Source organism: Felis catus, chromosome F2, assembly GCF_018350175.1.
Source record: "Felis catus isolate Fca126 chromosome F2, F.catus_Fca126_mat1.0, whole genome shotgun sequence".
Classification (NCBI taxonomy): domain Eukaryota; kingdom Metazoa; phylum Chordata; class Mammalia; order Carnivora; family Felidae; genus Felis; species Felis catus.
The window spans coordinates 12,975,039-12,998,252 of record NC_058385.1 but is presented as its reverse complement, the minus strand read 5'-3'; the positions used below and the strand labels follow the sequence as shown (position 1 = coordinate 12,998,252).

At 40.4% G+C, this 23,214-nt stretch overlaps 2 long non-coding RNA genes across 8 annotated transcripts in view; one reads left to right on the top strand and one right to left on the bottom strand.

Moving 5' to 3' along the window:
• LOC109496003 overlaps nt 1–23,214 on the bottom strand; it is a 58,762-nt gene that overhangs the window by 26,480 nt on the left and 9,068 nt on the right. For 3 of the 7 annotated variants that reach the window (XR_006592360.1, XR_002151749.3, XR_006592358.1), the window contains exon 2: nt 14,352–14,483. The exons of 1 other annotated variant lie outside the window; for it this stretch is intronic. This is a non-coding gene — a long non-coding RNA (uncharacterized LOC109496003). Of the gene's footprint in view, nt 1–3,877; nt 3,946–14,351; nt 14,484–23,214 lie in introns of all 7 variants that reach the window. 3 more of the 7 variants (XR_006592363.1, XR_006592359.1, XR_006592362.1) reach the window with 2 other exon arrangements.
• Nucleotides 20–22,964, top strand: LOC123383071. Its single transcript, XR_006592374.1, has 4 exons — nt 20–365; nt 10,148–10,396; nt 17,635–20,286; nt 21,717–22,964. It is a non-coding gene; the product is annotated as an uncharacterized LOC123383071 (long non-coding RNA).

Here is a 23,214-nt window from a genome sequence, read left to right as displayed (position 1 = left end):
TGTCAGCACAGAGCCCGACGTGGGGCTCGAACTCACAGACTGTGAGATTCATGACCCGAGCTGAAGTCGGACGCTCAACCGACTGAGCCACCCAGGTGCCCCCAGATTGGCTTCTTTTAATTACTGATATGAATTTGAGATTCTTTTCATGGCTTGATAGCTCATTTCTTTCTAGTGCTGATTGATAATTCCGTTGTCTGAGCATGCCACGGTTTATTTAGCCATTCACCTGCTGAAGGCTTGATTGCTTCCAAGTTTTGGCAGTTATGAAGAAAGCTTCTGTAAACATCCACACGCAAGTTTTCCTGTGGACGTAATTTTTCAATTCATGTCAGTAGATGGGAGCAAGATGACTGGATCGTACGGTAAGAATATATTTAGTTTTTCCAGAAACCGCCAAACTGTTGTCCAAAGTGAATGTCCCGTTTTGCATTCCCACCAGCAATTAATGGAATTTTTTGTTGTTCCACATCCTTGCCAGAATTTGGTATTGTCAATGTTCCAGAATTTGGCCATTCTAGTAAGTGTGTAGTATTATCTCATTGTTTTAAGTGGCATTTCCGTAAAGACATATGATCTTGAACATCTTTTCATGTGCTGTTTGTCATCTGTATAGTGTTGGGCAGCAAGAATTTCCTCTACCCTTCAAGAACCTTACAGGTGGACTAAGAATCAAATTGACATGAGACAGATTAACAGGAGAAAATCAAATTTAATAATGTCCATACAAGGAATCCACACAGACATGGAAATTCCAAAGACAGGCAGGCAACACGATGCTTATATGAGCTACGGAGAGGGCTAGGGTCTGAGGATATAAAAAGGAGAAAGACCGTTAGCAGGAAGGTGAAAGGAGATGTTTGGAAAACAAAAGTTGCCCAATTATGTAGGTAATTTTCTTAGGTAAGGGGGAGGCTCTGTTAATAGCTCTCTTTCTGGTACAAGCAGGCAGTTGAGGGAGAGGCAAAGATTTTTTCTAGAATCTGGTGGGTTTTGGATTTATTTTAACTCAAAATAATGTTCATACCAAAGTGCCCCATCTTGAGGAGGCCCTTAGTCCCTACAATATCTTCTGTGGGAGGTATCTGTTTGGGGTTTTGGTCCATTTTTTTATCATGTTGTTTATTTTCTTATTGTTGAGTTTTAAGAGTTCTACATACAGATAACAATCCTTAACCAGATACATATTTGCAAATATTTTCTCCCTCACAGTCTGTGGCTTGTCTTTTCATTCTTTTGACATTGCCTTTTGCAGAGCAGAAGTTTTTAATTTTAATGAAGTTTAGCTTATCAATTATTTCTTTCAGAGATCACGCCTTTGATGTTGTATTTTAAAAGTCGTCACCACATCCAAGATTTTCTCCGTGGGGCCGAGGGTACCAGAATATGCCACCCCAAAATATGCTTCTTTGGCATATGGATTATTTTGAGAAAAAAAAAAAAAGCTATTGAGCCACCAGCAGATACAGGAAAAGCTCTAAAAACAGGTCACGGTTTCCTTTTCTGAAGGAAATTTGCATTTAAAAGGAAGTTTCCATTTGTAGAGATGTTTCTCCTTTACCAGCAAGAGGAGGACCATTAACAACACTTTTCATTGGAGAGGCAGTGACTTCAGTCTGCATAGCAAATATTACTGAGTAATGCTGTTCAACATATTTTCCCCAGTCACCTTCCCACGAGTTGCCCCCCCAGCCAGAAGACCAAAATCCCTGCTCCTTGGTTTTAGCCTAAAATGACATGTAAACCCAAGTTCTAACCCCTTCGAGTCATTGGTCTCTGGGTATTGCTATGTGGAAGCATGATGCACATGCTAATAAACTTCTGTTTGTTTTTCTTTTGTTCATCTGCCTCTGGCCAGTCTCATTCCAAGGGCTCCTGCTAGAGAACCAAGATGGGTAGAAGAAAAACAATTTTTCATCCCCTACAGGCCCTAGTTTTGAGGACCAGTTTTCCAGTGTACCCAGTGATCAAAAATGAGTTACTTAGCTTCACCGAAACTCTCCATTTTAAAATGAGTGAAATAATAGTTTATACACACACAGTTTTTAGTGAGACTAGGTGAGGAGTCTCTGTTCATTAAAAAGTTAAGAAAATTAATATTTAAGGGTTTTATTTTTTTTTTAATTTTTTTTTCAACGTTTATTTATTTTTGGGACAGAGAGAGACAGAGCATGAACAGGGGAGGGGCAGAGAGAGAGGGAGACACAGAATCGGAAACAGGCTCCAGGCTCTGAGCCATCAGCCCAGAGCCTGACGCGGGGCTCGAACTCACAGACCGCGAGATCGTGACCTGGCTGAAGTCGGACGCTTAACCGACTGCGCCACCCAGGCGCCCCAATATTTAAGGGTTTTAAAGCACCAAGAATACTGTTATGGTGCTATGTAAAGACACAGTAACCAATGCTAAGGAGACCTAACACCCTAACCCCTTCCACTCATAGAGGAGTAAAATATACCTGGCCAAAATATGCCTCTTTGACATATTGATTATTTTGAGCTGGTTGTTTTTATGAAACTGCAGACACAGGAAGAGCTCTGAAAACCTAGTAAAAGTTGCCCTTTTGTAAGACAGGTTTTCATTTATAAGGGAAATCCCCATTTGTAAGGCTGTCTCCCTCTCTGTACCAGGAAGAATGACTAAATCTCTAGAAACTCTTGTCAGTGGAGAAGGCAAGGGCTTCAATCTCATAACCACCTTACCCTTGTTTATGCTTTTCCTGGTAACCTCCTATAACTAGCCTTCCCTCCACATTTTGTTTAGTTTTTAGCTAGTGGTTTGTTACGGTGTTGACATGGGCTATTTCTGATGGTTACTCAGTTTTTTTAGTATCTCCCATGTACATGGGAGGTATATATGTCAGTAAACTTTTGTTTGTTATCTTCCTGTTAATCTGTCTTTTTATTACAATGCTATTGTTAGCAAGCCCTCTTGCTCAACTGTAGATTCCTACAGTTCAAACCAGAAATAGACAAAACCATTTAACTCATGCTCTAAAGAATATATATATGCATATATATGGATATATGAATATTTGTATATATATGTATATTTATATATATAAAGAATAAATATGTATATTAATATAAAATTTATACAATATAAATATATTTATATTTATGTTAATATTTATTTATTTATTTTTAAATGTTTGTTTATTCTTGAGAGAGAGAGAGAGAGAGAGAGAGGCAGAGCACGAGCAGGGGAGGGGCAGAATGAGAGGGAGACACAGAATCCGAAGCAAGCTCCAGGCTCCTAGCTGCCAGCACGGAGCCTGACGTGGGGCTCAAACGCACGAGCCACGAGATCATGACCCAAGCCGAAGTCAGATGCTCAACCGACTGAGCCACCCAGGCGCTGCCCCAGCCCCCCACATTGTGCTTATTTCCAATTGCAATTTCTTGAGTCAATGATGCAGGTGTTTTGCAATGACCTAGAACATCCCAACCACCAGAGCAGAAAAGTCCTGATAACAGTGGAATACCTAGAAGACCACACCCCTTAAGTACCCCTTTCCTGCCCATGATCATGGGTTGAACACACCCCCACCCATGATCATGAGCTCTCTGCCTGCTCTCTTTCACATACCCTCCCAAACCTCTCCTTACAAAGCTCTACAAGCCCATCTTGCCAGCATGGAGGCTTGAGGTTGCCACCTCCCCTGGCTGCTAGCATCCTAAATAAATTTCTCCCTTTCTCTTTTGCAAACTCCGATCTCTTGAGTTATTGGAGTTATTGGTTTATCTTTCAAGGAGTTCACCTGAGTTTTTTTGGCAACAGTGTTGGCAAACCAAGCCAGGAACTATGCTTTTGATCTGTCCAGCACCCTTGGGATCCCCAGGATGGAGCAGGGGGCTGTGGCGGTGTGCCAGGACTTACCAATTTGTTTCATTTCCTGAGTTAGCAATTGGGATACATCGGTCAATAACAGTATCTCAGCCAATAACCTAGAAGAGTAGAGGGAAAATTGTTTTTCCTCCCTGACACACTTCACCTGTTTTCTGGATGGCATGAGAAAATTCTAGCAGAAGCTAATTTGGGACTTGCAAACAGATGCACATGTCCTTATTGCTGTGAATGCTTAGGCAAATAAAGTAATCGTTCCTGCATTCATTTCCTTGTCAGTGATAGGAATAACGTTGGTTTTATAAGCAGAAAGAGTTAGGGGTCCCTGGAAAAAGAAAGACTGACATAGCTTTCTTGACATAAGAAAAATCATTTTAGCCCCCTGACGGCATCTTGTGAAAAATGTCAGAACAAATGGCCAGTATCAGGCCAGGAGACAGCCTAATCATATGAGGGACAATAAATCACTGGTAAAACTCCCAGTGCTGATTCAAAAGGGAAGACTGACCTGAGGCACCTTCTTGAGTTATCTCCGCAGGATCTAAACCCCTTTGAGCACTCAGATGTGGACCAATGGGAGCCAGAGAACTGATGATGCTGACCCTTGCTGCCCTCATGACCTTGACCTGGACTCAGTCACCTTAGGATGACTTTTGCCCCAGCTCCATGCTGTATTCCCCATTGTGCAAGCCCCTTGATGAATGTGCATGCACCCTTAGCTTCAAACTTCCCCAGTTTTGTTGTTCAGGGCACACTGCTTTGGGAAAGATACTCAGTATTGTCCTTTGCTTGTTGCAAGCAAAGGCCTTCCTTTTCCTCTTCTTTCAAACCAAAGACCACAACCAAACCGTTGTGTCTTTTGGCTCAACATCCACCACAAGGCAAAACCAGTTTCCTGTAACAGTTCTGGTACTTGGAATTGTTGCAAGTATTGCCAAATGACAAAACTGAAACAATGTAGTAACAAGTTTGGTGTTCTTTACACAAGGAAAAACGACCCTTGCACGGGGGGGGGGGGGGGATCCAGTGCCTGACAAGCAGTACAGGACTGATCTGGAGGATTGGGGGCCAATACCCCTATTGCCAATAGGCAAGACCCCTATTGCTAAAAGTGGCAATAGGGAGGCACGCACGATTGACGGGGAGGTTGGGGGCTTCCTTTCAAGGCTAGCAGGGCCTATTTTCCAGGGTAAGAGCAGCTAGCTAAAGCTGAGTTGCAGAATTATGATTGGTGTATTTTAGGTGTCCACGACAGGCGTTTCTTGTAAGTGCAGGCTGACTTAAGTTTAGATTTGTGGTGTGGGCTGGGCCCCTGGGGCGGCCTCCATTTTGTGGATCCCAATAGATGAATTAACTTCATCCGCGTTAAATGAGTTAACACAGAGAAGAGGTCCTGACACGTAAGAAGGGGTCACTGAAGGCTGGTAGTTACTATTGGTAGTGGTGCTGTAGCAGGATTCTCACACAGAGAGTCCTGACACCCAGGCTTTTCTTTCCAGGAAGCAACTTTATTTGCACCGGCACTGCTCAGTTAGGTTCGTACCCGAAGAACTGAGCACCGAACACCATGTGGAATCGTTTTTTAGACATTTTCCATTTCTTTGTCTCCCATATATGGTAACACACACAAACACGCGTCTGATTAAGTGGTCTCCTGTTACAAGGTCATGAGGGATGCTGTCACCTAAGGGCATAGCCAGGTTACCTTGAGGGTTTTTTTTTCCTCTTTTTTCCTTTTCTCTCTTTTTTTTTTTCCTCTTCTCTTTTTTTTTCCTCTCCTTGGGGAGGGGACCCTACCACAGTGTTCCTGTTATCAACCAATTGCAGATGGTGTCGGAGGAGCAAGGTCTTAGGAGCTCATACCACTCCTGACACTCTGTCATCCTCTCTGGCTCCGTGTGTCTTTTCCTCAACTACTTGTAATATGACCCTCAAATATGACCGAGTGTGTGTGTGTGTGTGTGTTAATTTGTGCTTTATTGCGTAGATAATTTATTGCACAAATAACATTTCTTGTTCCTTGCCTCTTCTGTCTGAACTTTGGGCAGTACCAAAGCTTTTCTAAAAATCTCTAACTCATTAGACATACGTAATTTTGTTCTAAACTATTTCATGTGACTCATGGCCACGGTCTCGCTTGTTTGTGTGTATGACTCATTAGATCTGGGAGCTGGTGTGTCCCTGAACCAGGACAAGGATTTTGAGTCCTATTATCATGCATGACCAGGAAGAGATCAAAGTAGCCTTTATTTTTCTTTCTGAAACGTAATACAAACTGACAGACCATAAGCGGCAATTCCTGCATCCTGTGTCAGGTCCAAGGAACACGCTACACCTCCTGACCTCTCCCTGACCTCTACCATTCTCCGGGTACTTAAGGAAATCTACTTCCCCCCTCACCCCTTCTCTCCTCTTTGCTTTACTCTCCAAGTTCTGCTAAATAAAAAGCGTCACACCTCCAGGTTCCCTTCAAAACATTGTACAGTACTTGTTTGTTTGAAAAAAAGAGGGGAAGAATGAAAGTTACTGGCGGTTCCTGCCTCTGAAGAACCGCCCCGTCACACACACCCCCACTTCAACATGGGGTATGCAACTCCTGGAAAGGGAGATTAGCTGAAAATGACTTTGAACTTGGTTGGGACAGACTGACCCCTAAAATGTATGTAATTTCTCCAGTCTCAAGTGGCTACTGAACTGATGGGGTGGAGGAGAGACTTTCGATTCAGTCTTGGATAAACCTTTGGGCAATTGTGTGAGGTTGGACAAATTTATATGAAAGCCAGTAGTGGGGATAGAACCTGCTTTCATCTAATAATGTTTGTAAAAATCCTATGGGGACTTAACAAAAAAGATTTATTTTTTTTAATTCAGAATGCAAAAGACAATAGATAAATTGAATCTGGAATGTCTTCTACTTTAAAATTCACATCTTTGGTGTTAAATTCAATGTTAATTCTTGCATTTCCACTTTAATAGTACTGGATTCAGTATGGAGTTAAACATGATTGATGTTTTTGAGTGCAGTAGCTGTGCACCCTGCCTGAAAATTTCTAAAAGCCAGTTATTTTTTTCATTACTATAATTTCATCTACTATAGTAGAGCTGTCAAACTTAGCAAATGAAAATACAGAACTCCTATATTCTGAAACTCAAATTTAACCAGGCATCCTATATTTATCTGGTAACACTAAATTAGAGAAAAATCCGAAAAAATAAAGAAAGAAATTAAAAATTTAAACGTTGACAATGCCATAAAACTAGGCTGGGCAGGGGCTGGTATCAGATTCACTGATATCAGAAAATCATTTATATGAGTCAGGCACAGATACTGGACCCTGACTCTGCAAGATCAAAGATATTCAGATAAAACCAGAGAAATTAGTTTTAATGTAGACAACAAATAAAAGTTTAATGTCTGTAAGTAACATAAAGTGGTTAAAATTTTAGAAGGAAATACCCAGTGACCTATTAGAAAAATTACAAAAGGCTATGAAATAAAAATTCACAGCAAATGAATGTGAATTAGTCCAAATGGCTAAGAAACATGAAATAAATGGGAAAATATAAAAAAGTAATTGAGATAATTTTATACACTCTCAAATTTTTATTTTTATACACTCTCAAGTGCCCAACTTGAAAAGTGACATTTTGTTCCACTTAAAATGCCTTTACTGGACCACTATCTTACACCCTACCCAAAAATTAACTAAAAAATGGATTAAAGACTTGACTCTAAGAACCGAAACATAAAACTAGAAGAAAACATCAGTGGTAAGCTCCATGTCACCAGTCTTGGCAATGTTTTCTTCCCTTTTTTTTTTTTTTTTTTTTTGGTCCATTTACTTATTTTGAGAAAGAGGGAGGAGTGTGTGCACATGGGTGGGGAGGGGCAGAAAGGGAGAAAGAGAGCGAGAATCCCAAGCAAGCTCCAAACTGTCAGTGCAGAGCTGGATGTGGGGTTCAAACTCATAAACCTCACAAACCTCACAAACCATGAGATCATGATCTGAGCTGAAATCAAGAGTTGGACGCTTAACCAATTGAGCCACCTAGGTATCCCTTGGCAATGTTTTTTGTTTGTTTTTTTAATTTGCCTCCAAAAGCAAAGACAACAAAAGCAAAAATAAACAAATGGGATTACGTCAAACTAAAAAGCTTCTACACAAGAAAATCAACACAATGGAAAGGCAACATAGGAAAAGGGAGAAAATATTTGCAAATTATATATTTAATAAGGAGTTACTATCCAATATATATATATGGAACTCAATACAACTCAATAACAAAAAACAAACAGTTCAATTAAAAATGGGTAGAGGATCTGAGTAGACATTTTGCCAGAGAAGACATACAGATGGCCAACAGGTAAATGAAAAGATGCTCAACACCACTAATCATTAGGCCAATGCAAATCAAAACCACAATGAAATATCACCTCACACCTGCTACAGTGGCTATTATCAAAAAGACAAGAAACAACCAAGTGTTGACAAGGATAGGGAGAAAAGGGAACACTCGTGTGCTGTTGGTAGGAGTGTAAATTGCTACAACCACTATGGAAAGGAATTAGAAGTTACTCAAGAAGTTAAAAATAGATCTGCACTATGGTCTAGCATTTCCACTTCTGAGTACTTGTCCAAAGAAATGAAAACACTATTTTGAAAAAACATATACATCCCCCTGTTTACTGCAGCATTATTTACAATAGTCAAGTTATGGAAACAACCATGTGTCTATCAATAGATGAATGCATAAAAAATTGTGATATATATATATATATATATATATATATATGTATATACATATGTATCTATGTATATACTCTATGTATATACATATGTATATACATAGATAGAGAGAGAGAGTTAGTACAGACTTCACTACTTAAAGCCTTGGTCTTATACATGACTGCCCCCACTTCAGACACCAGCCACAATTTCAAGGGGTCCTTAAGCCACCAACACCAACTGTCTGCAAATTTGGAGGTTCCCACAAACCCTCTCAGTTTCAATAATTCAACAGAACAACTTAAGAAAGAGTATACATATGATTACAGTTTTAAAGGACACAACCCAGAGGTAGTCAAATAATGAGACACAAAGAGCTAGGACTGGTTCACAAACCTGAAGCCTTGTGCCCTCTCCTCAAGGAATCAAGGGTATATCCCCCTCCCAGAACATTGATGGGTTCACCTTCACTGAGTAACTGATGGGTAATGGAGTTTTATTAAGTGGGTATAATTAATCAAATCATCGACCACATAATTGAACTCAATCTTCCACCACTTTTCCTTCCCAAAAAGTCAGATAGCTGAAAATCCCAATGCTGTGTTTGGTCTTTTGGTGACCAACCCCTGGTCTAAAGATCTAAGGGTCAATCGTGAGTCACCTCATTAGCATAACTCAGTGATCCAAGGGGCTCATGAATAGTAAAAACACTTCCACTTGAGAAATTCCAAAGGTTTTAGAAGCTCTCTATGCTGGGAACCAGGGACATAGGCCAAGAAGGGGTGAGGGAGGAGAGAAATAAGCAGCAAGCATTTGAAAAGTGAAGTTCTATAGATCAGTGTTTTTCAAACTTGAGGTTATGACCCATTCATGAAAAAACAATTTAGTTCACGGGAAACCAGTATTACTGATAATAGGACGGAGCAGAAAATATCAGATTATATCATGTATAGTAAGGATAAATCAATTTCTGGAAAAAAAATTTAGAGTGATATATACAGCTAGACATAGATATAGTCCATTAGACATATATACACAGTCACTCCTATAAATGCATTTACAGAAATGTAACATGGAGTTTTACTGTCGTTTAAGGTCAGAAATATTTAAGGCCAGTGCCTCAAATGGGCAGATAACATTAGGTATTTATTTTTAACGTGTCTTGTGACACCTTAAATGATATATCACATCATTTTATTCATGTTTTCTTTTCAGTATCAATTACTATTAGGATTTCAATAAACATTTTAATTAGCATACAAGTTATTTGAAAATAATGCAGCTCATATGATGAATTGTCCTTATTTCTCTCGTTAAAACCAACACTTTGTGCAATATCTATGTTAATTTTTTGTTTTACCACCCAATCAATGAGCTGAAAGTTGTAAATCCACTCTGTTCCGTGGAAATGTGGCCACTCAGTCATCAAAATAAGAAACTCCAGCCAAGAATTCTCCCAAGAAAGAGTTCCTATTGAGTTACAGTGCTGATGGAGTACAGTTCCAGATTTCTTATATTAATCGAATCCCTTTCACAACTGCTTGGTCTACGGGAACATTAATTCAATATGTTACAGGTATGTATTGTTCCAGGCCCCAACATGGGCACTGGGGATACAGCAGCAAAAAGACAGATGCAATATCTACCAGATGCAAGTTTTGTAAACAGAGGCAACAAAGCTGACCAGGGCAGTGAGAGAGGCCTCCCTGAAGAAGCAATGGTTGAGTTAACATCTGAAAGTTGGCCATGCAGAAAGGGAAGTACTGGGACCCAAGACAAAACAGAGGCAAAGAAATGGAAGGAACCACAATATAACTGGACAGGGGTAGGTAACAAGAGAGGGACTAAGAGATGAAGTCTGAGACAGACAGGAACAAGAGTTAAAATAATTTAAAAACAGGGCTCCTGGGTGGCTCAGTCGGTTAAGCATCTGACTTCAGCTCAGGTCATGATCTTAACGGTTCGTGGGTTTGAGCCCCGCATCAGGCTCTATGCTGACAGCTGAGAGCCTGGAGCCTGCTTCAGCTTCTGTGACTCCCTCTTTCTCTGCCCCTCCCCCACTAGCGCTCTGTCTTTGTCTCTCAAAAAATAAATAAACTTGAAAAAAATTAAAAAAAAAGAATTTAAAAGCCACCTTATATTTTCTAAGTATTATTTAAAAGCCAGTTCCTATGGGGTGATTAGATTTTCCATTTAGTAACTTTTCTAAATAGCACTATGGGGCTATTTCATTCTTTTTCATTGCCAAGTAGTGTTGCATTGTATATATAAACCACATCTCCTTTACCCATTCATCAGTTGATGGACATTTGGACTCTTTCCATGATTTGGCTATTGTTGACAGAGCTGCTATGAACATTGGGGTACAAGTGGCCCTCTGCATCAGCACTTTCCTATCCTTTGGATAAATTCCTAGTAGTGCTATTGCTGGGTCGTAGGGTAGATCTATTTTTTAATTTTTTTGAGGAACCTCCAAACTGTTTTCCCGAGTGGCTACACCAGGGTGCGTTCCCACAACAGTGCAAGAAAGTTCCCATTTCTCCACATCCTCGCCAACATCTGTTGTTTCCTGAGTTGTTCATTTTAGCCACTCTGACTGGTGTGAGGTAGTATCTCAGTGTGGTTTTGATTTGTACTTTCCTGCTGATGAGAGACATTGAGCATCTTTTCATGTGTTTGTTGACCATCTGGATGTCTTCTTTGGAAAAGTGTCTATTCATTTCTTCTGACCATTTCTTCACTGGCTTATTTGTTTTTTGGGTATTGAGTTTGGTAAGTTCTTTAAAGATCTTGGATACTAACCTTTTATCTGATATGTCATTTGCAAATATCTTCTCCCATTGTGTTGGTTGCCTTTTAGTTTTGTTGATTGTTTCCTTTGCAGTGCAGAAGCTTTTTATCTTGATGAGGTCCCAATAGTTCATTTTTGCTTTTATTTCCCTTGCCTTCAGAGACGTGTTGAGTAAGAAGTTGCTGCAACTGAGGTCAAAGAGGTTGTTGCCTGTGTTCTCCTCTAGGGTTTTGATGGTTTCCTGTCTCACATTTAGGTCTTTCATTCATTTTTAGTTTATTTTTGTGTATGGTGTAATAAAGTGGTCCAGTTTCATTCTTCTCCATGTTGCTGTCCAGTTCTCCCAGCACCATTTGCTAAAGAGACTGTCTTTTTTTCCATTGGATACTCTTTCCTGCTGTGTCAAAGATTAGTTGGCCATACATCTGTCGGTCCAATTCTGGGTTCTCTATCCTATTCCATTGGTCTATGTGTCTGTTTTTGTGCCAATACCATACTGTCTTGATGATTACAGCTTTGTAGTAGAGGTTAAAGTCCAGGGTTGTGATGCCACCTGCTTTGGTTTTCTTTGTCAACATAACTTTGGCTATTCAGGGTCTTTTGTGGTTTCATATAAATTTTAGGATTGTTTGTTCTAGCTCCAAGAAGAATGCCAGTGCAATTTTGATTGGGATTGCACTGAATGTGTAGATTGCTTTGGGTAGTATTGACATTTTAACAATATTTGTTCTTCCAACCCATGAGCATGGAATATTTTTCTATTTCTTTGTGTCTTCTTCAATTTCTTTCATAAGTTTTCTATAGTTTTCAGCATACAGATCTTTTACATCTTTAGGTAGGTTTATTTCTAGTATTTTATGGTTCTCGGTGCAATTATAAATGCAATCGATGTCTTGATTTCTCTTTCGGTTGCTTCATTATTGGTGTATAGAAAGTATGAGGTAATATTTAACACATGGCTGGTACAGTTAATTTAGGCTAAGGAGCTGCAAGTTTAAAATGTCCTTTTTTCACACCTGTTTTGCTTCAGCTATCATAATAACCATATTTTTTTAAAAGCACCAATGTTTGCAACTGAATCATTTCCTAACACTATAAAAATAGAATCTAGTACTTGGAGACAAGAGCTATAGGTCCCCAACTTGACTTAATACAAAATTCCCACTTTTAAAATCTAAGAGATTAATTTATAATTTTTTTTGTTTTATTATGTAGATTTTTGGAGAATATTCAGATTTTTTTTAAATTTTACTGTTTATTTATTTTTGAGAGAGATAGAGACAGAGCACGATCAGGGGAGGGGCAGAGAGAGAGGGAGATACAGAATCTGAAGCAGGCTCCAGGCTCTGAGCTGTCAGCACAGAACCCAATGCAGGGCTCAAACCCACGAACCACAAGATCATGACCTGAGCCAAACTCAGATATTCAACCAACTGAGCCACCCGGGCACCCCTGGAGAATTTTCAGATTTTTAAATAGATTTTAAATGAATTCTGATGCTGTGCATTTTGCCTTGATATACCTAGGTCATTCATAGTCATTTATTTCCACTTTTGAAATAGCATCTTATTTTCATTTTGCCTTTACTGCAAAAGTTAGAAAAAAATTTATTCCTAGAAAAATTCTATCCTAAAAATACACACACACACACACACACACACACACACACACACACACATTCCATTACTGAATTATCTGGGACTCCTTTGATTGAAAAATGAGAGAAACCCAGCTCAAATTAATTTAAACCAAAAAGGAGAATTTTATTGGCTCACAACCCCAAACCACATGACCATAGTTATGACAAGAACTAAAACACTAGAATCTTTTTTAAAATTTTCGTTAAGTTTATTTATTTTGAGAAAGACAGAGATAGCGTGTGAGCAGGAGAGGGGCAGAGAGAGAAAGGGAAAGAGAGAGAATCCCAAGCAGGCTCTACACTGTCAACGCAGAGCCTGATGTGGGGATCCCACTCACAAAACTGTGAGATCATGACCTGAGCAGAAACCAAGAGTCAGATGCTTAACGCACTGAGCCACCCAGGCACCCTTAAAGACTAGATCAGACAGTTGCCTCTGTCTCTTGTTTCTGATTCCCTCTGCAAGTTCTCTGAAGCTGCAGGTTTCTTCACAGGACAGGGGACGTGGCAGTCAGCTATGGATAGCACACATCCTAATAGTTCTGCAGCCAGGAAGGAAAGTACTCTTTCCCCAGATCAGTTGTGAAAAGCTCCCTGGGTGAGAATTCTGACCTTTGTCACGTGATCATCTCTAGCCCAGTTACCACACAGGAAGTGGCTGCCCTTCCATGACTGGGGACTGCCAATAGAACCACATGGATAGAAGGAATGCTTTGGATGGGCAAAAAAGGAGTTATAATATAAGCAGAAATAAATGTTAACTGAAGTTACTGACTGGAAAAATGTGAATAGAAACATCTTTGAGAGTAAAATTCATTACTTTAAATCAAATGTATCGTCTTCCATCAAAAAGTCCCTTTAATACACCACAGAATATTGACATCATCTTCTTATGTTTGTCTCTTCCACTGAATAACAAACTCTCCAAAGAAGCAAGTATGTGATATTCGGATCTGTAATGCCGGTGTCTAACTTTGTACCTACCGCATAGCAGATGATCAAGAGATGTTTTCGAACTGAGCACATAAGTACACAGTAAAATCCCTTGCAGGTAGTCAGTAAAGCATGGGCCATTCACAGCCATTGGCCTCTTCACAACTATAATCCTAGACACATGCACCCCACTCCCTTACTAATCTTCAAGTTTTTTTTTTTAATTTCTAGAATAATGGGTATTGTGTAGAAACTATGATGATTACCCGACAAACCTATTCATTATTCATCCCTTCTTCCTGGATACAGAACGAAATCACTTTTCTCAGACTCCCTTATATTTGAGTGTGGTCATGTAAGTACAGACAAGGGGAAGGAAGTTTTATACGCTACTTCTGGTATGAGGCTTTGGACTACCTCCTCGATATTCTATTCCTCCTTTCTACTGGAATCCAGATCAACCACACCTCATTCATGCAGAGGATGACATTGCCTGAGGAGACTGTGAGGTCACGCAATGGAGGAAACCTGAATCACTGAATGACCACACTGAAAATGGAAGCACATAGTAGAGGAAGGAAAAAGTGGAATTTAAAATGCAGGAAACCGGAGCACCTGGGTGGCTCAGCCGGTTAAACAGCTGACTCCTGATTTGGGCTCAGGTCATGATCTCACAGTTTGTGAGCTCAAGCCCCGCAGAGGGCTCTGTGTTGATAGCAAGGATCCTGCTCTGGGATTCTTTCCCTCTCTCTGCCCCTCCCCCTGCTTGTGCTCTCTCTGTCTCCCAAAATAAGTAAATAAATAAACTTTTTTAAAAATGCAGGAAACTGCATGGAGAAAATGAGCTTGCACTGGAACTGAGAAATGAGAGATGTTTCAGGTTTAGAGAAGCATTTGGGGATTTGTAGAGAATGTGTAGGAGACAAAGAGAGATCACTGGAAGAGAAGCATTTAAGAACTTGCTGGTTTTCATTGCATTTCCTTATGACTTTTCTTTGACAATATAAATATCTAAAATATTTAAAAATCATTCCGGCCACCATACTTGTATTAATTTATTTTTTTCAACGTTTTTTTATTTATTTTTGGGACAGAGAGAGACAGAGCATGAATGGGGGAGGGGCAGAGAGAGAGGGAGACACAGAATCAGAAGCAGGCTCCAAGCCATCCGCCCAGAGCCTGATGCAGGGCTCAAACTCACGGAGCGTGAGATCGTGACCTGGCTGAAGTCAGACGCTTAACCGACTGCGCCACCCAGGCGCCCCAATTTAAATGTGATACTAAGTCAATGTTAGTCTGGCCCTAGCAGCAGTCAAATCAAATCATCTTAGAGTTATTACCATAAAAACAGAATGAATAATGTTTTCCTACTGGAATTGAAATTATTCAATTGCTCTTGAAGTTTAAGTTTCATTCTACTGGCAAAGAAGATTTTTAAGTCAGTTATTGGGCAAAGTGTACTAACACTGGTATTGAACAAGCATGTTGACAAATAGTGTCTCTAGAAGTAGAACCAGTTGGAAAGTAATTTAGAAAATGGGGATACGACTCTATCTTTTTATTGTCATTGATCACAGTCAAAAGACTGTTTCTTTTGCTTCAATTTTTTATTTTGAAAAATTTCATACCACAAAAAGTTATCAAATGGTACAGTAAATACTAATATGCTCTTCACCTAGATTCATCCTCTATTAACATTTTATTGCTTTCACTCTCTCTATATCTCTTGAAAATATTCTCTTATAATGTCTGTTTTCTTCTAGAGGATTATATTTTTCCTTTCGTAATTAAACTAAAAATCTCTCTGGCATAGATTTTTGTGTATAATGTGGTTGTGATCAAGATTCATTTTTTTAGTGTTGATGTCGGTGCTATATAGCTTAATGCTATTTTCTGGGTTAAAAACCCTCCTTTTTTCTATTTGCTTTGTGATGTTAGGGTGGGACTCAATGAACCCCTGTCTCTTTTGCCACCCTGCCTCCTGTCCATCCCACCAGTGAGACACCATGGAAGGAGACTAGAAGTTCAAGAGGGACCAGGAACGCGCTCCTTTCTGTTATGCCTGTTAGTGTCACTCCTGCAGTGACCCTCAACACAGCAATGGCCTTGTTCAGTAGTAGTTGTTCTGGTTTCTGGTTATTTCTATACCCCCAGAACAAGCCCCATTGTGCAGGGAATCAGTCTTGCCAGCTGGTACCCCATCCTCTGAGATCCGGGTCCCCCACACCCCATCTGATGGACCTCTCCTCCAAGCTTCTGGGTTCTAATAATCACAAGCCCCTCCTCTCAGACTACTCAGCCTAGCACTGGAAGCTGCCTCCTGCATACACTCTCTGGTATAACTACCTGTGTCCTTTTTGCCACTGCAATTCCCTAAGTTATGTACCACATTCCTCATATTCAGGTGTCTCTGTTAAAATAAGTGGTGTGATGTCTGGTTTCCTCACTGGACCTTGACTGACACAACAGCCCATGGCCCAGCATCACTCATTAAAGGACCATTCTCTCATCCAGTGTACTGTAATCGCATTTTGCACAAATCAAATTGCCATATGTGGGTGGCAATTTGAAAGGTTCTTTGAACCTTTTTAGTTCCAAGGGTATATCTGCCTATCTCTATGCCAATGTCTTACTGTCTTTGCTACTGTGGCTTTATAATCAATCTTGACATCCAGTAGTATTAATCTCATCCTGTTCATTTTCTTCAAGCTGAAGTTTTGAGAGTGCCCAGGCGTCATTTCTTGTAGGGTTTCCTGTGGCAATAGAGAACCTCTTTGCCCTCCCTGAAACAGCCTGCATCCAGTGACTGTGACATGCAAATCCAGAAGGATGAGGCCATTTAGGTCAGTGCAGGATGTACTTCTGGGCAACATTACCCCTGAGCTCCCTACCAGGACAGCTGAGGTTTTGCTAGTTTTGCCACATGCTAGGTGGACATCTCTCCCTGCCCACCCTTTCATAGATGGTGATCCCTAATAAACATCGCACTCCCCAGTGTCCATCCCGTCGTCTGCTTTAGGAGACCCCAACCTGCACCAAGACCTAATCTCTGACACCTGCTATCCTCCTGATTTTGGTGCTAAGAACTGAAACCGAGATCCTTGACTGCAAGAGTCTGTTTGCTTACTGGGCTAATGGGAAGTGAGTCATAAGCACTGTGGTAAACAAGAAAGAAAGAAAGAAAGAAAGAAAGAAAGAAAGAAAGAAAGAAAGAAAGAAAGAAAGAAAGAAAGAAAGAGGAAGGAAGGAAGGAAGGAAGGAAGGAAGGAAGGAAGGAGGAAAGAAGGAAAGAAAGAGGGAGGGAGGAAGGAAGGAAGGAAGGAAGGAAGGAAGGAAGGAAGGAAGGAAAGAAAGAAAGAAAGAAAGAAAGAAAGAAAGAAAGAAAGAAAGAAAGTCCATGAACTCAGAATATAAAACATGGCTTTGTTCATACTAATAACTTCAATGAATGAAGAAAAGAAGGATGGATTTTCAAGAGCTAGAAGCTGAAGGGCACCACACAGATTATCATACTCCAGTTTTTTCATAATATTGTTTTAAGTCTTCTCTCTTCTTCTTTTGATCAGTGTTTCCAGAGATTTGTCTATTTTAGTTTTTTTTTTTACAGAACCAACTTTAAGTTGAGTCGATAGCTATCATATTGTTGTTTTCCATTGTACCAATTTCTGCCTTAATTTTTCTCTTTTATTCTACTCTTTAGGTTTATTATTGTTCATCGTTTGACTTCTAAATATGGACACGGGGATCGTTAATTTTGATGGTCAACTCTTCTAAAGTAGAAGCATTTAAAGCTGTGAATTTCCCTCAAAGCATCATTTTTTATATAATATTTTCACTCCCCACTCCGTAAGGTGGGCTCTCCATAGCGACTTCCTTTGGCAGAGTATGCTATCAAAAGGGGGAAAGAGTATAACTTCACAGTGTAGAAACCTGACAAATACTTCCTCAGCCAGGTGAGCAAGGTCTGCCTCAACAGCGATAGCTCATGTTGATAGTAATTACCACCGAAGTGACGTGATGTAAGTGGCACTTTAGGTGCAGTCTTCCTCCCAAATACCATAATCCCAGGCTAATCATAAGAGAACATCAGACAAATTCCATAAGTGGGGCATCCTGCAAAATATCTGACCAATGCTTCTCAACATTGTCAAAGTCAATAAAATCAAGGAAAGTCTGGGGAACTGTTGCAGCCAAGAGGAGCATAAGGAGATTTGACTACTAAGTGTAATGTTATATTTGGGCATTAGGGAAAAACCTAGAGAATCTGAATAAAGTATGAAGTTTAGGTAATAAGAAGGTATTATTTGGTTTATTTTTTTAATGTTTATTTATTTTGAGAGAGAGAGAGCAAGTACGAGTGGGTGAGGGGCAGAGAGAGAGGGAGAGAGAGAAGCCCAAGCAGGCTCTGTGCTGCAGAGTCCAAGAAGGGCTCAGTCTCACAAACCATGAGATTATGTATGACCTGAGCTGAAATCAAGAGTTGGACACTTAACGGACTGAGCCACCCAGGCACCCCTTATTTGGTTTGTTAATTGAGGCAACTGTACCATGCTAATATAAGAAGGTAATAATAAGGGAACATGGGTTTGGGATATATGGGAAGTCTCTATATTATCTTCCCATTATATTATTGGAAGGGGGCACCAGTGTCATGTCCTAGAGTCCAAAGGCCCAAACACCTTTGGACTCTAGGACCAAGGGCAGGAGAAGATGAATGTCTTAGCTCAAGAAAAGGAAGAAAATTTGCCCTTTCTGCACTTTTGTTCTATTCAGGCCCTCACAGGATTGTATGATGCCCACTCACATTGATGGGCATCACATTGATGGGAGTGGATCTCTTTACACAGTCTGCCGGTTCACATGCTAATCTCTTCTGAAACATCCGCTCAGACATCACAAAAGCTGTATTTTATCAGCTACGTGGATACCCTTTAGCCCAGCTAAGTTGAGATATATGTGTGTGTGTGTGTGTGTGTGTGTGTGTGTGTGTGTGTGTGTGTGTATTCGGGTGATCTTTGTAATTCATGTGTTATTCAACAGTGTTATTTTTAACTTCCAAATATTTGAGAATGTGTAATGTATCTTTTTTGTTATTCACTTCTACCTTATTTGCATTGTGGTCAAAGATCATGGTCAATACAACATCTCTATATTGAAATATTGGAGGTTTCTTTTGTGTTTAGTGTATGACCTACTTTTATAAATGTATTATTGTGGTAGGGTCCCCTCCCTAAGGAAAAAAAAAAACCTCAAGGTAATCTGGCTGTGTGTGTACATGACAACAACCCTCATGATCTTGTAACATGAGACCGCTTAATCAGACTGCATGTTTGTATGCGTGCCATATATGGGAGACGAAGAAGTGAAAAATATATAAAGAACTATGCCACGTGGCATTCGGGGCTCAGTTCTTTGGGTACGAACCCAACTGAGCAGTGCTGGCAGGAATACAGCTGCATCCTGGAAAGAAAAGCCTCTGTGTCACGACTGTGCGAGAATCCTGCTACATTACTTGGGGGCTTGCATCCGGGATTTGGAGGCGGTGGTTTCCACCTCCTTTGCCACCGGGGATACGAACCTCGGGGCGCTGGGAGAGGCGGCTTCACCTGGTGCCAGCAGACCTTTTGATCCTCAGGAGACTAGCCCTGCACTGGGGCAGGGACCCCGTGTGCGCCAACGGAACCCGTGAGGCCCAGGAGCCAGCTCAGGGAGCGCCCGTCAGACTGGTGAGAGCCCGGGTTCGTTTTGGCAGACCTGCCCCTAACAGGCAGAAGAGGAGCCTGATCACCTCCCAGCGTGGCCCTAGTAGGTCCAAGAGGGACGAGGAACGAAGCCGCAACTCTAAGGCACTGGGTGCTGGCTGGTGGGTTGGAGTGGCCATGTGACTGTGTGTGGGGATTTGTCTCTCGTTCATTTCCTGGGTCAGTGACTATGATAATTAGAGACAACTGTCTCTGGTCGGTTTACCTCAGAACGGGGACTTTAAGGAATATTCCCAAGCAGCTGCTGAAACTCCTTTTGTTTCGGGGAAACTCCCTGTCTTCTCCAGACTGACACGGACTGGGGGGGAAGGGGGAACAAAACAAAACAAAACAAAACAGAACAAAAGAAACCTGGAGTCTGCTCCTCTGTCTGACCTGATAAGATTTAAACCAAGGAATTCTCTTTCTCTGCCTTCTGCTGGCACCTCACCTCTTCTGCCTGCCCTTCCCCCCCTCCTGTTTCTGCCCCACCTGGGGGGCGGCCTGCACAACTGGCTCCCCAATGCCTCAGGCACCGTCAACTCCTCCTCCCACCCTAGATGTCCAGGAGCGAAGACCTCGGATGTCAGATGTTCCCACCAACGTTCCAGGTAAAAATTAACCACCGGGAACAAAGTGTCTTCCGTGGACCCAAGTAAAACGTATTCAGTGTTTAAGCTAATTTAAGTTTGTTGGTTTGAGATAGACAATGTTTATCAACATTAAAAAAAAAAAAAGCTTTCATTCTACCTAGATTTAAGGTCAAATAAACTCATGTTATCTCTGTTCCAATTTGTTAGCAAAAAGATGACTTAAAGTAATGGTTAACTTTGTCTCATAGTTTTCATGGCTAATTGTTAGCATAGCTGTCAAAGTCTTTGGTAGCCTAAAACGTTACAGTTTTTGCTTACATAATAAATTGGGATTAAATTCATTGGATATCCAATGAGATAAGAGACTAAAGCGCTTATTACTAGAGGTAAGTCTGTGCTTTTGACTTCTTGCAGAAAAACCAAAGATATTTGGATCTGTTGATTGATTCATAGTTTGCCATCTAAGAAATTCTAATGTAACAGTTCATAATTGGTTACTACTTAGTTTTCACTGATGACTAAGGTTTCTGAGAGTTAAAATTCTGCTAAATGTAGTAAAGACTAATAAAAATTTAAAAAACTCTACATGTAAAAGAGTAGATGTATAAAAAATATGTATATAAGCAATGGAAATACCTTTTTTCTTAAAGAATAAAAAATACTTAGGTCAAAATCTAAAAGCAAAAGAAAGTTGTAATAAGTTTGTAAAAAAAAAAATCTTAAAAAAAATTATATCTGGTCAGGAGGTCTAAGGTTAAACCTTTAAATTACCCTAAATTATCCACTATCTTACAGACACAAAATAAAAGCCCGGTGGCCTTCCTGGAAAGGTTAAGGGAGGCTCTCATTAAATGTACAGCTATCTTCCCTAATACCCCTGAGGCTGAGACGATTCTAAAAGACAAATTTGTCACTGGACTGGCCCCAAATACTCAGAAAAAAACTGCAAAAACTGGCTGTTGGTCCAGAAGGGACCCTTGAGGAGCTCTTAAGAGCTGCCAACTGGATATATTACAACCAAGATCAAGAGGAGAATAAAAAAATAAAAAATAATAAAATCTGAGGTCTTAGTTGTCGGCCTTATGTACTATGTCAGACCAGACTTCCCGAGGTCCTGGCACCAAGTGCCATTTATATGGCCGTTTAGAGCACATAAAATGAGAACGTCCTCAGAGGGGACAACAGAAATGAAAACCCCATACGCCAGGCCCTTTGCGTGGAGACAACCACCGGAGATCTGAATCCGCTCAGGGACCTGTATCTGTGAGGCTCAGATAACCGTGTCCCTGCAAGGGACTGACGAGGCCTGGGGCTCTTCACCGAGGCTCCCCTAAGCCAACTGTCTATCAGAAACCCAGAGCCTCGGGTAACTCCAAATATAGAACGAAAACTGGTTGATTTCCTTCTTGACACCTGAGCTACCTTTTCTGTCCTCCTTTCCACTCCAGGCCAACTATTCAAACGCAGTACGGCGATTAGAGACATCTCCAGAAAACCTCTAACTAAAGTTTTGTCTCAGCCCCTGGGAGACATGTGGGAAAAACATGTCCTAAGGGCTGTGGAGAAAGTTGGAGAAGAGATTAAGGATGACAGAGAAGGGTTGAAATGGTTGCCCTAATAGAGCCGGAAACAGAATTTCTGACACAGTTGAGGACCTGTTTGAGGCTGGAGTGGAACCAGTCTACGTTCTTAGGTGACTTTCTCTGGCAGTGTTAAAACTGGCAAAGCGGACATTTCTAGTTATATTGGCTCATGATTGGGAGACCAAGGGACACAATGAAGAAACTGCGGTGAGGGGTCTCTCAGAGGTGGATTGCAGAATCTAGGCTTCGTGAAGCAGGAATTGAGGAGACGAGTTGGTGGGAAGAAATCGGAAAAGTTACAGAGCCTGGAAGGATCGATGACGTTGAAGAGTGATACAGCAAGAGAAGCAGAGTAACAAAAGGGGCGATCACAAGATTGGAACCAGAGAGTAGATGTAGAAATTTGAGTCTTCAGACATGGGCAGAGCTGGCTGACAGCCAGGCCTGGTGACAGCCAAGGGTGTGCATGGCCAAGTCAAAACCAGAGAAAAAGCATCCGAACCTTCCATTTTGTCGAAAACCTACTTTTCCAAATATTTTAATTAAGTCTTACTTATAATTTATAATTATACTACAGAGTTACAGTATAAGCAGCATATGTAAATATACACTACATATAATGTATAATTATAGATTGCTTGGCATACCCAGCATGTTTTTAAAAACATAAAAGAAAAAAAGGAAAACTCCACGCATGTATATATAGATAAAAATGACTAGATGAACATAAACCAAAATGTTAACAGTGAGATTATGGCTGATAATTTTTCTTTTGCGTTTCAAATGTTGTACAACAGCCAGTAGTATTTCTAAAATCTTAAAAGGCAATGCATTTTATATTTTGAAAGAAAATGGTGTACCCCAAGTGAACTTCGCTCTTTCAGGATATCTCAGGCTTGAAAGGAAGTAATATTCTGAACTATGGAACATATTGTCATGTATTAGTATAGAGTACCTAATGCAAATAGTAATTCCAATGAGTCACTTCTTTCCCACTCGTTTTAAACTATGAGATAGCAGTCAGGCCTAATTATTTCAATTTATAAATATTTACTCTCAAGACAAGTTCCTTATGTTCATAATGTTGACTTAATAAATGCAGACTGACATCGATACATTACAAGACTTCTTTTCCTAAGGGTTACGTATTATGTTGAAAGAGCTTCATGAAAGAGAAAAACAATAGAGCAGGCAAAGAATGCCTTCTCTGACGACCCAGTTTTAACTGACCACCTCTCCAATAAGCACACACATACATTTCCTATTCCCCTTTCAACTTTACTTCCCTCTAGGCCACTTATTAACATACTATCTATACCACTGGTATATGTGAAATCTGGTATACAGATATACACATGTATAT